General features: G+C 49.3%; 1 pseudogene; it reads left to right on the forward strand.

The window, feature by feature from the left end:
- The window catches only part of LOC135511912 (protein TANC2-like), a 105,945-nt pseudogene that overhangs the window by 27,378 nt on the left and 63,750 nt on the right, over positions 1–14,817 (forward strand).

A 14,817-nucleotide genomic window follows, 5' to 3' on the forward strand; every position in this document is an offset into this window, starting at 1 on the left:
TGGACAGACACCTCTCTCCTCAGTCTAGATATAATACACATGGACAGACACCTCTCTCCTCAGTCTAGATATAATACACATGGACAGACACCTCTCTCCTCAGTCTAGATATAACACACATGGACAGACACCTCTCTCCTCAGTCTAGATATAACACACATGGACAGACACCTCTCTCCTCAATCTAGATATAATACACATGGACAGACACCTCTCTCCTCAGTCTAGATATAATACACATGGACAGACACCTCTCTCCTCAATCTAGATATAATACACATGGACAGACACCTCTCTCCTCAGTCTAGATATAATACACATGGACAGACACCTCTCTCCTCAGTCTAGATATAATACACATGGACAGACACCTCTCTCCTCAGTCTAGATATAATACACATAGACAGACACCTCTCTCCTCAGTCTAGATATAATACACATGGACAGACACCTCTCTCCTCAGTCTAGATATAATACACATGGACAGACACCTCTCTCCTCAGTCTAGATATAATACCCATGGACAGACACCTCTCTCCTCAGTCTAGATATAATACACATGGACAGACACCTCTCTCCTCAGTCTAGATATAATACACATGGACAGACACCTCTCTCCTCAGTCTAGATATAATACACATGGACAGAAACCTCTCTCCTCAGTCTAGATATAATACACATGGACAGACACCTCTCTCCTCAGTCTAGATATAATACACATGGACAGACACCTCTCTCCTCAGTCTAGATATAACACACATGGACAGACACCTCTCTCCTCAGTCTAGATATAATACACATGGACAGACACCTCTCTCCTCAGTCTAGATATAATACACATGGACAGACACCTCTCTCCTCAGTCTAGATATAATACACATGCACAGACACCTCTCTCCTCAGTGAGTCCTCTGTTATCATGACGTGGTCTGCATCCCAAATGTTACCCTACTCCCTATATACCTGGATCAGGTAGCTTGCGCTCCTTACTTCTCACAGAGAGGGAGAGAGACAGAGGGAGAGAGTGGAGGGACAGAGAGAGAGAGTGTGGGGGAGGAGGGCGAGAGAGTATTGGAGAGAGAACAAATTGTCTGCCACAAAAGTAGGAATGGTCACGACTTAACATTTCTTACAGTGGGGAGAACAAGTATTTGATTCACTGCCGATTTTGCAGGTTTTCCTACTGACTTTTTATCATAGGTAGACTTCAACTGTGAGAGACGGGATCTAAAACAAAAATCCAGAAAATCACATTGTATGATTTTCAAGTAATTAATTTGCATTTTATTGCATGACATAAGTATTTGATACATCAGAAAAGCCGAACTTAATATTTGGTACAGAAACCTTTGTTTGCAATGACAGAGATCATACGTTTCCTGTAGTTCTTGACCAGGTTTGTACCCACTGCAGCAGGGGTTTTGGCCCACTCCTCCATACAGACCTTCTCCAGATCCTCCAGGTTTCGGGGCTGTCGCTGGGCAATACGGACTTTCAGCTCCCTCCAAAGAGTTTCTATTGGGTTCAGGTCTGGAGACTGGCGAGGCCACTCCAGGACCTTGAGATGCTTCTTACGGAGCCACTCCTTAGTTGCCCTGGCTGTGTGTTTCGGGTCGTTGTCATGCTGGGAGACCCAGACACGACCCATCTTCAATGCTCTTACTGAGGGGAGGAGGTTGTTGGCCAAGATCTCGCGATACATGGCCCCATCCTCCCTCCCCTCAATACAGTGCAGTCGTCCTGCCCCTTTGCAGAAAAGCTTCCCCAAATAATGATGTTTCCACCTCCATGCTTCACGATTGGGATGTTGTTCTTGGGGCTGTACTCATCCTTCTTCTTCCTCCAAACACGGCGAGTGGAGTTTAGACCAAAAAGCTATATTTTTTTGTCTCATCAGACCACATGACCTTCTCCCATTCCACCTCTGGATCATCCAGATGGTCATTGGCAAACTTCAGACGGACCTGGACATGCGCTGGCTTGAGCAGGGGGACCTTGCGTGCGCTGCAGGATTTTAATCCATGACGGCGTAGTGTGTTACTAATGGTTTTCTTTGAGACTGTGGTCCCAGCTCTCTTCAGGTCATTGACCAGGTCCTGCCTTGTAGTTCTGGGCTGATCCCTTACCTTCCTCATGATCATTGATGCCCCACAAGGTGAGATCTTGCATGGAGCCCCAGACCGAGGGTGATTGACTGTCATTTTGAACTTCTTCCATTTTCTAATAATGGCGCCAACAGTTGTTGCCTTCTCACCAAGCTGCTTGCCTATTGTCCTGTGGCCCATCCCAGCCTTGTGCAGGTCTACAATTTTATCCCTGATGTCCTTACACAGCTCTCTGGTCTTGGCCATTGTGGAGAGGTTGGAGTCTGTTTGATTGAGTGTGTGGACAGCTGTCTTTTATACAGGTAATGAGTTCAAACAGGTGCAGTTAATACAGGTAATGAGTGGAGAACAGGAGGGATTCTTAAAGATAAACTAACAGGTCTGTGAAAGACAGAATTCTTACTGGTTGGTAGGTGATCAAATACTTATGTCATGCAATAAAATGCAAATGAATTACTTAAAAATCATAGAATGTGATTTTCTGGATTTTTGTTTTAGATTCCATCTCTCACAGTTGAAGTGTACCTATGATAAAAAATTACAGACCTCTATGCTTTGTAAGTAGGAAAACCTGCAAAATCGGCAGTGTATCAAATACTTGTTCTCCCCACTGTATATACTATAGAGGGTTGTTGTGCTAGTCAGATGGTAACCAGATGCTGAAGTGTCCTCCTGCACTATAGTATAGAGGGTTGTGTCCTCCTGCACTATAGTATAGAGGGTTGTTGTGTTAGTCAGATGGTAACCAGATGCTGAAGTGTCCTCCTGCACTATAGTATAGAGGGTTGTTGTGTTACTCAGATGGTAACCAGATGCTGAAGTGTCCTCCTGCACTATAGTATAGAGGGTTGTGTCCTCCTGCACTATAGTATAGAGGGATGTTGTGTTACTCAGATGGTAACCAGATGCTGAAGTGTCCTCCTGCACTATAGTATAGAGGGTTGTTGTGTTACTCAGATGGTAACCAGATGCTGAAGTGTCCTCCTGCACTATAGTATAGAGGGTTGTTGTGTTAGTCAGATGGTAACCAGATGCTGAAGAGTTCTCCTGCACTATAGTATAGAGGGTTGTGTCCTCCTGCACTATAGTATAGAGGGATGTTGTGTTACTCAGATGGTAACCAGATGCTGAAGTGTCCTCCTGAAACCCCACCTCTTCAAGGAATACCTAGGATAGGATAAGTAATCCTTCTCACCCCCCCCCCCTTAATGATTTAGATGCACTATTGTAAAGTGGCTGTTCCACTGGATGTCAGAAGGTGAATTCACCAATTTGTAAGTCGCTCTGGATAAGAGCGTCTGCTAAATGACTTAAATGTAAAATGTAAATGTAGTATAGAGGGTTGTTGTGTTAGTCAGATGATAACCAGATGCTGAAAAGTCCTCCTGCAATATACTAGAGGGTTGTTGTTTTAGTCAGATGGTAGCCAGATGCTGAAGTGTCCTCCTGCACTATAGTATAGAGGGTTGTGCCCTCCTGCACTATAGTATAGAGGGTTGTGTCCTCCTGCACTATAGTATAGAGGGATGTTGTGTTACTCAGATGGTAACCAGATGCTGAAGTGTCCTCCTGCACTATAGTATAGAGGGTTGTTGTGTTAGTCAGATGATAACCAGATGCTGAAGAGTCCTCTTGCACTATATTATAGAGGGTTGTTGTGTTAGTCAGATGATAACCAGATGCTGAAGTGTCCTCCTGCAATATACTAGAGGGTTGTTGTTTTAGTCAGATGGTAGCCAGATGCTGAAGTGTCCTCCTGCACTATAGTATAGAGGGTTGTTGTGCTAGTCAAATGGTAACCAGATGCTGAAGTGTCCTCCTGCAATATACTAGAGGGTTGTTGTTTTAGTCAGATGGTAGCCAGATGCTGAAGTGTCCTCCTGCACTATAGTATAGAGGGTTGTTGTGTTAGTCAGATGATAACCAGATGCTGAAGTGTCCTCCTGCACTATAGTATAGAGGGTTGTGTCCTCCTGCACTATAGTATAGAGGGATGTTGTGTTACTCAGATGGTAACCAGATGCTGAAGTGTCCTCCTGCACTATAGTATAGAGGGTTGTTGTGTTAGTCAGATGATAACCAGATGCTGAAGTGTCCTCCTGCACTATAGTATAGAGGGTTGTTGTGTTAGTCAGATGATAACCAGATGCTGAAGTGTCCTCCTGCAATATACTAGAGGGTTGTTGTTTTAGTCAGATGGTAGCCAGATGCTGAAGTGTCCTCCTGCACTATAGTATAGAGGGTTGTTGTGCTAGTCAGATGGTAGCCAGATGCTGAAGTGTCCTCCTGCACTATACCAGAGGGTTGTTGTGCTCGTCAGTTGGTAACCAGATGCTGAAGTGTCCTCCTGCACTATAGTATAGAGGGTTGTTGTGTTAGTCAGATGATAACCAGATGCTGAAGTGTCCTCCTGCAATATACTAGAGGGTTGTTGTTTTAGTCAGATGGTAGCCAGATGCTGAAGTGTCCTCCTGCACTATAGTATAGAGGGTTGTTGTGCTAGTCAGATGGTAACCAGATGCTGAAGTGTCCTCCTGCATTATACCAGAGGGTTGTTGTGCACGTCAGATGATAACCAGATGCTGAAGTGTCCTCCTGCATTATACCAGAGGGTTGTTGTGCTCGTCAGATGGTAGCAGATGCTGAAGTGTCCTCCTGCATTATACCAGAGGGTTGTTGTGCATGTCAGATGATAACCAGATGCTGAAGTGTCCTCCTGCATTATACCAGAGGGTTGTTGTGCTAGTCAGATGATAACCAGATGCTGAAGTGTCCTCCTGGATTATACCAGAGGGTTGTTTTGCTTGTCAGATGATAACCAGATGCTGAAGTGTCCTCCTGCATTATACCAGAGGGTTGTTGTGCTCGTCAGATGATAACCAGATGCTTCACTTCTTTAGTTTAATGTTGTTTGATGCTGTCAGGGAAATCAAGGGACTATCTCACTGATCCCAAATGGCACCCTATTTAGTGCACTATTTTTTGACCAGGGCCCAAGATAGGTAATAGTGTCATTTGGGAATCAACTGAGGTAGCTTAGCTAGAGGTGTTGATAAACCTTGTGGTCCAGGCAGGTTCACTTTCTTAGATTGACACCCACTCATTTCAGACACACACATGCACACAAACACACACTCACACTCACACATAACACTCACACAGACTGGCACACAAACTCACACTCATTCAACATTCACACAAGCATGCACACAAACACACACTCACACATAACACTCACACACACACTGGCACTCAAAAACAGACTCACTCAACATTCACATACACTAACACACACACACAGGCAGACACACACTCACACACGCACACGATGTGGAGTAGAGAGTAGATCCCCTGGTACTTCATATGGAGCAGACTGAAGTACCACTCGTCCTCTCCTCCACTCCCTCCATCCTTTCATCCTCCCCTGCTCTGAGTCATCCTCACCTGGTGAATAATTCAACTGTCTGAGTGAGCCTCTCCTTCTGACTAGCCAGGGGGGAGGAGAGGAAACAGAGTGATACCTCTCCTTCTGACTTGCCAGGGGGGAGGAGAGGAAACAGAGTGATACCTCTCTGTATGACTAGCCAGGGGGGAGGAGAGGATAGCCTGCAAAGTAATGTCATACTTTCCAGGTCCATACCCAAACAGTTCGAACTACTAATTTTGAAAATGACACTCTCCAGAAATAAGTCTCTCACTGTTGCCGCCTGCTACCGACCCCCCTCAGCTCCCAGCTGTGCCCTAGACACCATTTGTGAATTGATCGCCCCCCATCTAGCTTCAGAGTTGTTCTGTTAGGTGACCTAAACTGGGATATGCTTAACACCCCGGCAGTCCTACAATCTAAGCTAGATGCCCTCAATCTCACACAAATCATCAAGGAACCCACCAGGTACAACCCTAAATCTGTAAACAAGGGCACCCTCATAGACGTCATCCTGACCAACTGGCCCTCCAAATACACCTCCGCTGTCTTCAACCAGGATCTCAGCGATCACTGCCTCATTGCCTGTATCCGCCACGGAGCCGCAGTCAAACGACCACCCCTCATCACTGTCAAACGCTCCCTAAAACACTTCTGTGAGCAGGCCTTTCTAATCGACCTGGCCCGGGGAACCTGGATGGACATTGACCTCATCCCGTCAGTTGAGGATGCCTGGTCATTCTTTAAAAGTAACTTCCTCACCATTTTAGATAAGCATGCTCCGTTCAAAAAAAGCAGAACGAAGAACAGATATAGCCCTTGGTTCACTCCAGACCTGACTGCCCTCGACCAGCACAAAAACATCCTGTGGCGGACTGCAATAGCTTCGAATAGTCCCCGCAATATGCAACTGTTCAGGGAAGTCAGGAACCAATTCACGCAGTCAGGAAAGCTAAGGCCAGCTTCTTCAGGCAGAAATTTGCATCCTGTAGCTCCAACTCCAAAAAGTTCTGGGACACTGTGAAGTCCATGGAGAACAAGAGCACCTCCTCCCAGCTGCCCACTGCATTGAGGCTAGGTAACACGGTCACCACCGATAAATCCATGATTATCGAAAACTTCAACAAGCAGTTCTCAACGGCTGGCCATGCCTTCCGCCTGGCTACTCCAACCTCGGCCAACAGCTCCCCCCCCCCCGCAGCTACTCACCCAAGCCCCTCCAGGTTCTCCTTTACCCAAATCCAGATAGCAGATGTTCTGAAAGAGCTGCAAAACCTGGACCCGTACAAATCAGCTGGGCTTGACAATCTGGACCCTCTATTTCTGAAACTATCTGCCGCCATTGTCGCAACCCCTATTACCAGCCTGTTCAACCTCTCTTTCATATCATCTGAGATCCCCAAGGATTGGAAAGCTGCCGCAGTCATCCCCCTCTTCAAAGGGGGAGACACCCTGGACCCAAACTGCTACAGACCGATATCCATCCTGCCCTGCCTATCTAAGGTATTTGAAAGCCAAGTCAACAAACAGGTCACTGACCATCTCGAATCCCACCGTACCTTCTCCGCTGTGCAATCTGGTTTCCGAGCCGGTCACGGGTGCACCTCAGCCACGCTCACGGTACTAAACGATATCATAACCGCCATCGATAAAAGACAGTACTGTGCAGCCGTCTTCATCGACCTTGCCAAGGCTTTCGACTTCGTCAATCACCATATTCTTATCGGCAGACTCAGTAGCCTCGGTTTTTCTGATGATTGCCTTGCCTGGTTCACCAACTACTGTGCAGACAGAGTTTAGTGTGTCAAATCGGAGGGCATGCTGTCCGGTCCTCTGGCAGTCTCTATGGGGGTGCCACAGGGTTCAATTCTCGGGCCGACTCTTTTCTCTGTATATATCAATGATGTTGCTCTTCCTGCGGGCGATTCCCTGATCCACCTCTATGCAGACGACACCATTCTATATACTTCCAGCCCGTCCTTGGACACTGTGCTATCTAACCTCCAAACAAGCTTCAATGCCATACAACACTCCTTCCGTGGCCTCCAACTGCTCTTAAACGCTAGTAAAACTAAATGCATGGTTTTCAACCGTTCGCTGCCTGCACCCGCACGCCTGACGAGCATCACCACCCTGGATGGTTCCGACTTTGAATATGTGGACATCTATAAGTACCTAGGTGTCTGGCTAGACTGTAAACTCTCCTTCCAGACTCATATCAAACATCTCCAATCGAAAATCAAATCTAGAGTTGGCTTTCTATTCCGCAACAAAGCCTCCTTCACTCACGCCGCCAAACTTACCCTAGTAAAACTGACTATCCTACCAATCCTCGACTTCGGCGATGTCATCTACAAAATTGCTTCCAACACTCTACTCAGCAAACTGGATGCAGTTTATCACAGTGCCATCCGTTTTGTCACTAAAGCACCTTATACCACCCACCACTGTGACTTGTATGCTCTAGTCGGCTGGCCCTCGCTACATATTCGTCGCCAGAACAACTGGCTCCAGGTCATCTTCAAGTCCATGCTAGGTTAAGCTCCACCTTATCTCAGTTCATTGGTCATGATGGCAACACCCACCCGTAGCACGCGCTCCAGCAGGTGTATCTCACTGATCATCCCTAAAGCCAACACCTCATTTGGCCGCCTTTCGTTCCAGTTCTCTGCTGCCTGTGACTGGAACGAATTGCAAAGATCGCTGAAGTTGGAGACTTTTATCTCCCTCACCAACTTCAAACATCTGCTATCTGAGCAGCTAACCGATCGCTGCAGCTGTACATAGCCTATCGGTAAATAGCCCACCAAATTTTACCTACCTCATCCCCATACTGTTTTTATTTATTTACTTTTCTGCTTTTTTGCACACCAATATCTCTACCTGTACATGACCATCTGATCATTTATCACTCCAGTGTTAATCTGCTAAATTGTAATTATTCACCTACCTCCTCATGTCTTTTGCACACAATGTATATAGACTCCCTTTTTTTCTTTTTTTTCTACTGTGTTATTGACTTGTTTATTGTTTACTCCGTGTGTAACTCTGTGTTGTCTGTTCACACTGCTATACTTTATCTTGGCCAGGTCGCAGTTGCAAATGAGAACCTTTTCTCAACTCGCCTAGCTGGTTAAATAAAGGTGAAAAAATAAAAAATAAATAAAAATCCTCTGTAATTATTATTATGCAATTAAACTGATTGATCATGTAACTGTAATTAACTAGGATGGCGGAGCACCAAGGAAAATATTCAGATTACAAAGTTATAATTTTCCTAATATAACTTTTCAGATATTTTCATATCTGATCAATAGTCTTCTGATTAATTAATTCTTCTTTACCCCACGTTAGTCTCATTCCAAACGTTGTAAATTGTTAGTTATCTGCACAAACCCAGTCTTCACTATGAGTCATCCATACATCAATTGTCTTAAATCATTTATTTATTAACTAACTAAACAATCACAGGAGTGCACACACAAACAAACAAAGTAAATATGATTTAATGTGCCCTCGTGGGCTAAACCGGCATCGCGGCTTGGTGTACAAAAGGGAAGTAGGGGTCGATTGAGATAAAACAACACACAGTTGATAATTATAACAATTGAAATGCTAATCCTTTGCACATGAATGCTCACTCATTCGGGAACAACTGCAATCAATATATATATTTACGCTGTGTGTCGTCGGGGTCTCTGTTGAAAAGTTTGTTTCTGATGGAGAGTTTGTCCGCCCTCTCTGTCGTGGTTAGAATGGATAGTTCAGAGGGACATTCATTCATGTCGTTATGGATAGATGTTTCGGCGGTTTTCGGTTTAAAGATTCAGCAGTCTGGTCTCAAACCTTGGCCCTCTCATTATCGAGGTAAGCTGATCTACAACCTTTGTCTTCTCGTAATTGAGAGCAACATGGTCTGTTGAGAAATTCTCAAAGTGGGGGTTTTATTCGGGAGAGCAGAAAAAGGCTGTCTCATGACGCCAGGTCCTAACTGGGCTCATGGGCGGTCCTCTGATGTAGTTAAACTCAAAAGGGAATTAGAGTTTCCTTCATTAAACAGTCCAAAATCACATTACACAATTTTACAAACAGTATCATCTTCACTCATTCATCTTATACAACAATCATATCTGAGGCTAATATATAAACAGCGTTATGGTAATGTGGCTGTATTGTCTCCCATGAGTTTCACAAAATTGTACCAAATGGACCAGTTCGTAGCTGGATTCTTCAACAATCTTTTATACCTTCTCCAGAACATAAATGTTGTTTGGACCTCAAGTTCTGTGAGGTGGAAGAAATTCCTTTGTTCTCTCTATGAAACTTTACGCTCTCTCTCTCTATACTGTGGCCATGAAGAGATAATCTCCTCCAAGAATTTACGACTTCTCTCTGACCACAGCAGCCTGGTTGTAGGAGACAGGGAGAGGGGTATGGGGCTTGCTGTACCCAAAGAGGGCAACTTCATGACACAGGAGAATGTAAGGCTATCTGTCCACCAATTGAAGCTCAACAGAAGTTGAGTGATGCAACAGGACAACGACCCAAAACACAGAAGTAAATCAACAACAGCATGGCTTCAAGAGAAGAAAATACACCTTCGGGAGTGTCCTGACCTCATCCCGATTGAGATGCTGTGGCATGACATCAAGATAGCGGTTCACACCAGACATCCCAAGAAGGCATAAACTGAAACAGTTTTGTAAAGAGGAATGGTCCAAAATTCCTCCTGACCATTGTGCATGTCTGATTCGCAACTACAGAAAACATTTGGTTGAGGTTATTGCTGCCAAAGGAGGGTCAACTAGTTATTAAATCCAAGAGTTCACATACTTTTTCAACCCTATACTGTGAATGTTTATACAGTGTGTTCAATAAAGTCATGAAAACGTATAATTGTTTGTGTGTTATTAGTTTAAGCAGACTGTGTTTGTCTATTGTTGCGACTCAGATGAAGATCAGATCAAATTCTACGACAAATTTATGCAGAAATCCAGGTAATTCCAAAGGGGTTCACATACTTTTTCTTGCCACTGTCGCTCCCTATAGTTCCAAATATTTCCATATAGCTCCACCCATTGACTTATTCCACATTTTGTTGTGTTACAGCCTGAATTCAAAATGGATTAATAAAAAACATCTCACCCAGCTACACACAATACCCCGTAATGACAGTGAAACTGCAAATGTCTTAGTGGGAAAGTAATCAGATTACGTTACTGAGTTTGGGTAATCCAAAAGTTACGTTACTGATTACAATTTTGGACAGGTAACTAGTAACTGTAACAGATTACATTTAGAAAGTAGTCTACCGGGCCTCCTGAGTGGCGCAGTGGTCCAAGGCACTGCATCGCAGTGATAGAGGTGTCACTACAGACCCTGGTTCGATCCTGGGCTATATCACAAACGGACGTGAGCGGGAGTCCCATAGGGTGCCGCACAATTGGCCCAGCATTGTGCGGGTTATGGGAGGATTTGGCTACATGGCTCATCGTGCTCTAGCGACTCCTTGTGGCGGGCCAGGCACCTGCAGGCTGATCTCAGTCGGCAGGTGAACAGTGTTTCCTCAGACACAATGGAGCGGCCGGCTTCCTGGTTAAGCGGGTGGGTTGAGGAGACAAGATCAAAATAAAGTAACCTACCTAACCCTGAGGCAGTCCCATGACAGTCAGGACTCACCGTAGGTCATGCACACTCATGTATCTCAATGTAATGGTAGCAACCGTTTAACTGTCATCCTCCTGCACTCCCTCTCCAGTGCGGTTCGCCCCGTACCGGCCACCTGTCATCTCCCTGAAGCCCCTCCTCTTCGAGGTGCCCAGCATCACCATGGACTCCATCTTCACTGGCCGTGATTGGCTGTTCCAGGAGGTCGACGCCCATCTCAACAGTGGCAAAAACAGCACCAACCGCGGTGTGGTTGTCGTGGGCAACATCGGCTACGGCAAGACGGCCATCATCTCTCGTCTGGTGGCGCTGAGCTGCCACGGAACACGCATGAGACAGATGGCCTCTGACTCTCCGCAGGCCTCACCCAAACGTAGGCTCAGATACCTACTATTAGAGAGTGTTGTTAAAATGACCACACCCAACAACTCATCTTTCAATTAAATTTCTTAAAAACATTTCTGTTTTCCAAAACAGAGGCGGCGTATCCGATTTGTTAATGTTTGAAACGCAGATATCCCCTTTAAAGTAACACAATAATGGTTTGACAACCATGCTATTGGTAAAACCCTCTTCCTTCTATGCGTTTCCTCAGATGGAGAGCTCCCCCTTACCCAGCCGTCCCACAGCACAGGTACCCTGGGAGGGGGCAGCTGTCCCGGGACCCCCGAGATGAGACCACGCCAGGAGGAGACCATGAGGAGATTGGCATCTCAGGTAAAAAATTATATAAATCTCCAAAAAAGATTATACCCTCATTGTCTAGCTAGCATACCACTTAAAATGGATTTCCAACTTCATATTAAGTAGCACGCTAGTGTGGATATTGGAACAGTTTCAAGTTTCACATTTGAGACATCAGTACGCATGGCTCTTTAGATTACAGATGTCCATTTTGGCCTATAAACATTCTTACAACCTTTTATCTGGAGTAAACTTGTTAACATTTATGAACATGTGTAGACTGTTAAATAAGGTATGACTGATGTATGAGGCGGTGCTTAGTGGCGTCCCTAAATCCCCACAACACTCACATCATCACACTAGAGCCCCAGTCTCCCATTCCCTAAACCCTAAACATGGGTGACAGATGCCATTTGTAGCCCCACATCAAGCCCTGCCTCCAGGCCCGCCTCCGCCTCCACACCCAGCCCCATCCCTCCCCCCAGCCCCATCCACATCCCTCTCCCAAGTCCCATTCCCAGCCCCATCCCCCTCCCCATCCCCCTCCCCAGCCCCATCCCCCTCCCCATCCCCCTCCCCAGCCCCATCCCCCTCCCCATCCCCCTCCCCAGACCCATCCCTCTCCCCAGACCCATCCCTCTCCCCAGACCCATCCCCCTCCCCAGACCCATCCCTCTCCCCAGACCCATCCCTCTCCCCATCCCCCTCCCCATCCCCCTCCCCATCCCCCTCCCCAGACCCATCCCTCTCCCCAGACCCATCCCTCTCCCCAGACCCATCCCCCTCCCCAGACCCATCCCTCTCCCCAGACCCATCCCTCTCCCCAGACCCATCCCTCTCCCCAGACCCATCCCTCTCCCCAGACCCATCCCTCTCCCCAGACCCATCCCCCTCCCCAGACCCATCCCTCTCCCCAGACCCATCCCTCTCCCCAGACCCATCCCTCTCCCCAGACCCATCCCCCTCCCCAGACCCATCCCCCTCCCCAGACCCATCCCTCTCCCCCTCCCCATCCCTCTCCCCAGACCCATCCCTCTCCCCAGCCCCATCCCTCTCCCCAGACCCATCCCTCTCCCCAGACCCATCCCTCTCCCCAGCCCCATCCCTCTCCCCAGCTCCATCCCTCTCCCCAGACCCATCCCTCTCCCCAGACCCATCCCTCTCCCCAGACCCATCCCTCTCCCCAGACCCATCCCTCTCCCCAGCCCCATCCCTCTCCCCAGCTCCATCCCTCTCCCCAGACCCATCCCTCTCCCCAGACCCATCCCTCTCCCCAGACCCATCCCTCTCCCCAGACCCATCCCTCTCCCCAGACCCATCCCTCTCCCCAGCCCCATCCCTCTCCCCAGACCCATCCCTCTCCCCCTCCCATCCCTCTCCCCAGACCCATCCCTCTCCCCAGACCCATCCCTCTCCCCCCTCCCATCCCTCTCCCCAGACCCATCCCTCTCCCCAGACCCATCCCTCTCCCCAGACCCATCCCTCTCCCCCTCCCATCCCTCTCCCCAGCTCCATCCCTCTCCCCAGACCCATCCCCCTCCCCAGCCCCATCCCTCTCCCCAGACCCATCCCTCTCCCCAGACCCATCCCTCTCCCCAGCCCCATCCCCCTCCCCAGCCCCATCCCCCTCCCCAGCCCCATCCCTCTCCCCAGACCCATCCCTCTCCCCAGACCCATCCCTCTCCCCCTCCCATCCCTCTCCCCAGCTCCATCCCCCTCCCCAGACCCATCCCTCTCCCCAGCTCCATCCCTCTCCCCAGACCCATCCCTCTCCCCAGCTCCATCCCCCTCCCCAGACCCATCCCTCTCCCCAGTCCCATCCCCCTCCCCATCCCCCTCCCCAGCCCCATCCCCCTCCCCAGCCCCATCCCCCTCCCCATCCCCCTCCCCATCCCTCTCCCCAGACCCATCCCTCTCCCCAGCTCCATCCCCCTCCCCAGCCCCATCCCTCTCCCGAGTCCCATCCCCCTCCCCAGCCCCATCCCCATCCCTCTCCCCAGACCCATCCCTCTCCCCAGCCTCATCCCTCTCCCCAGCCTCATCCCTCTCCCCAGACCCATCCCTCTCCCCAGCCTCATCCCTCTCCCCAGACCCATCCCTCTCCCCAGCCCCATCCCTCTCCCCAGACCCATCCCTCTCCCCAGCTCCATCCCCCTCCCCAGACCCATCCCTCTCCCCAGCCCCATCCCCCTCCCCATCCCCCTCCCCAGCCCCATCCCCCTCCCCAGCCCCATCCCCCTCCCCATCCCTCTCCCCAGACCCATCCCTCTCCCCAGCCTCATCCCTCTCCCCAGCCTCATCCCTCTCCCCAGCCCCATCCCTCTCCCCAGCCCCATCCCTCTCCCCAGACCCATCCCTCTCCCCAGCCTCATCCCTCTCCCCAGCTCCATCCCTCTCCCCAGCTCCATCCCCATCCCTCTCCCCAGCCCCATCCCTCTCCCCAACCCCATCCCCCTCCCCAGCCCCATCCCCCTCCCCATCCCCCTCCCCAGCCCCATCCCTCTCCCCAGCCCCATCCCCCTCCCCATCCCCTCCCCATCCCTCTCCCCAGACCCATCCCTCTCCCCAGCCTCATCCCTCTCCCCAGCCTCATCCCTCTCCCCAGCCCCATCCCTCTCCCCAGCCCCATCCCTCTCCCCAGCCCCATCCCTCTCCCCAGCCCTCATCCCTCTCCCCAGCTCCATCCCTCTCCCCAGCTCCATCCCCATCCCTCTCCCCAGCCCCATCCCTCTCCCCAACCCCCTCCCAGCACCATTCACAACCCTCTCCCCAGCACCACTCCCAGCACCATTCCCAGCCCCATCACACATCCCTCCGCCCACCACCATTCCCAGCCCCATTATACATCCTTCTTCTCAGCACCATGCCCAGCACCATTCCCAGCCCCATCACACATCCCTACCCCAGCACCATTTCCCCACACCATTCCCAGCCCCA

Source organism: Oncorhynchus masou, chromosome 24, assembly GCF_036934945.1.
Source record: "Oncorhynchus masou masou isolate Uvic2021 chromosome 24, UVic_Omas_1.1, whole genome shotgun sequence".
Classification (NCBI taxonomy): domain Eukaryota; kingdom Metazoa; phylum Chordata; class Actinopteri; order Salmoniformes; family Salmonidae; genus Oncorhynchus; species Oncorhynchus masou.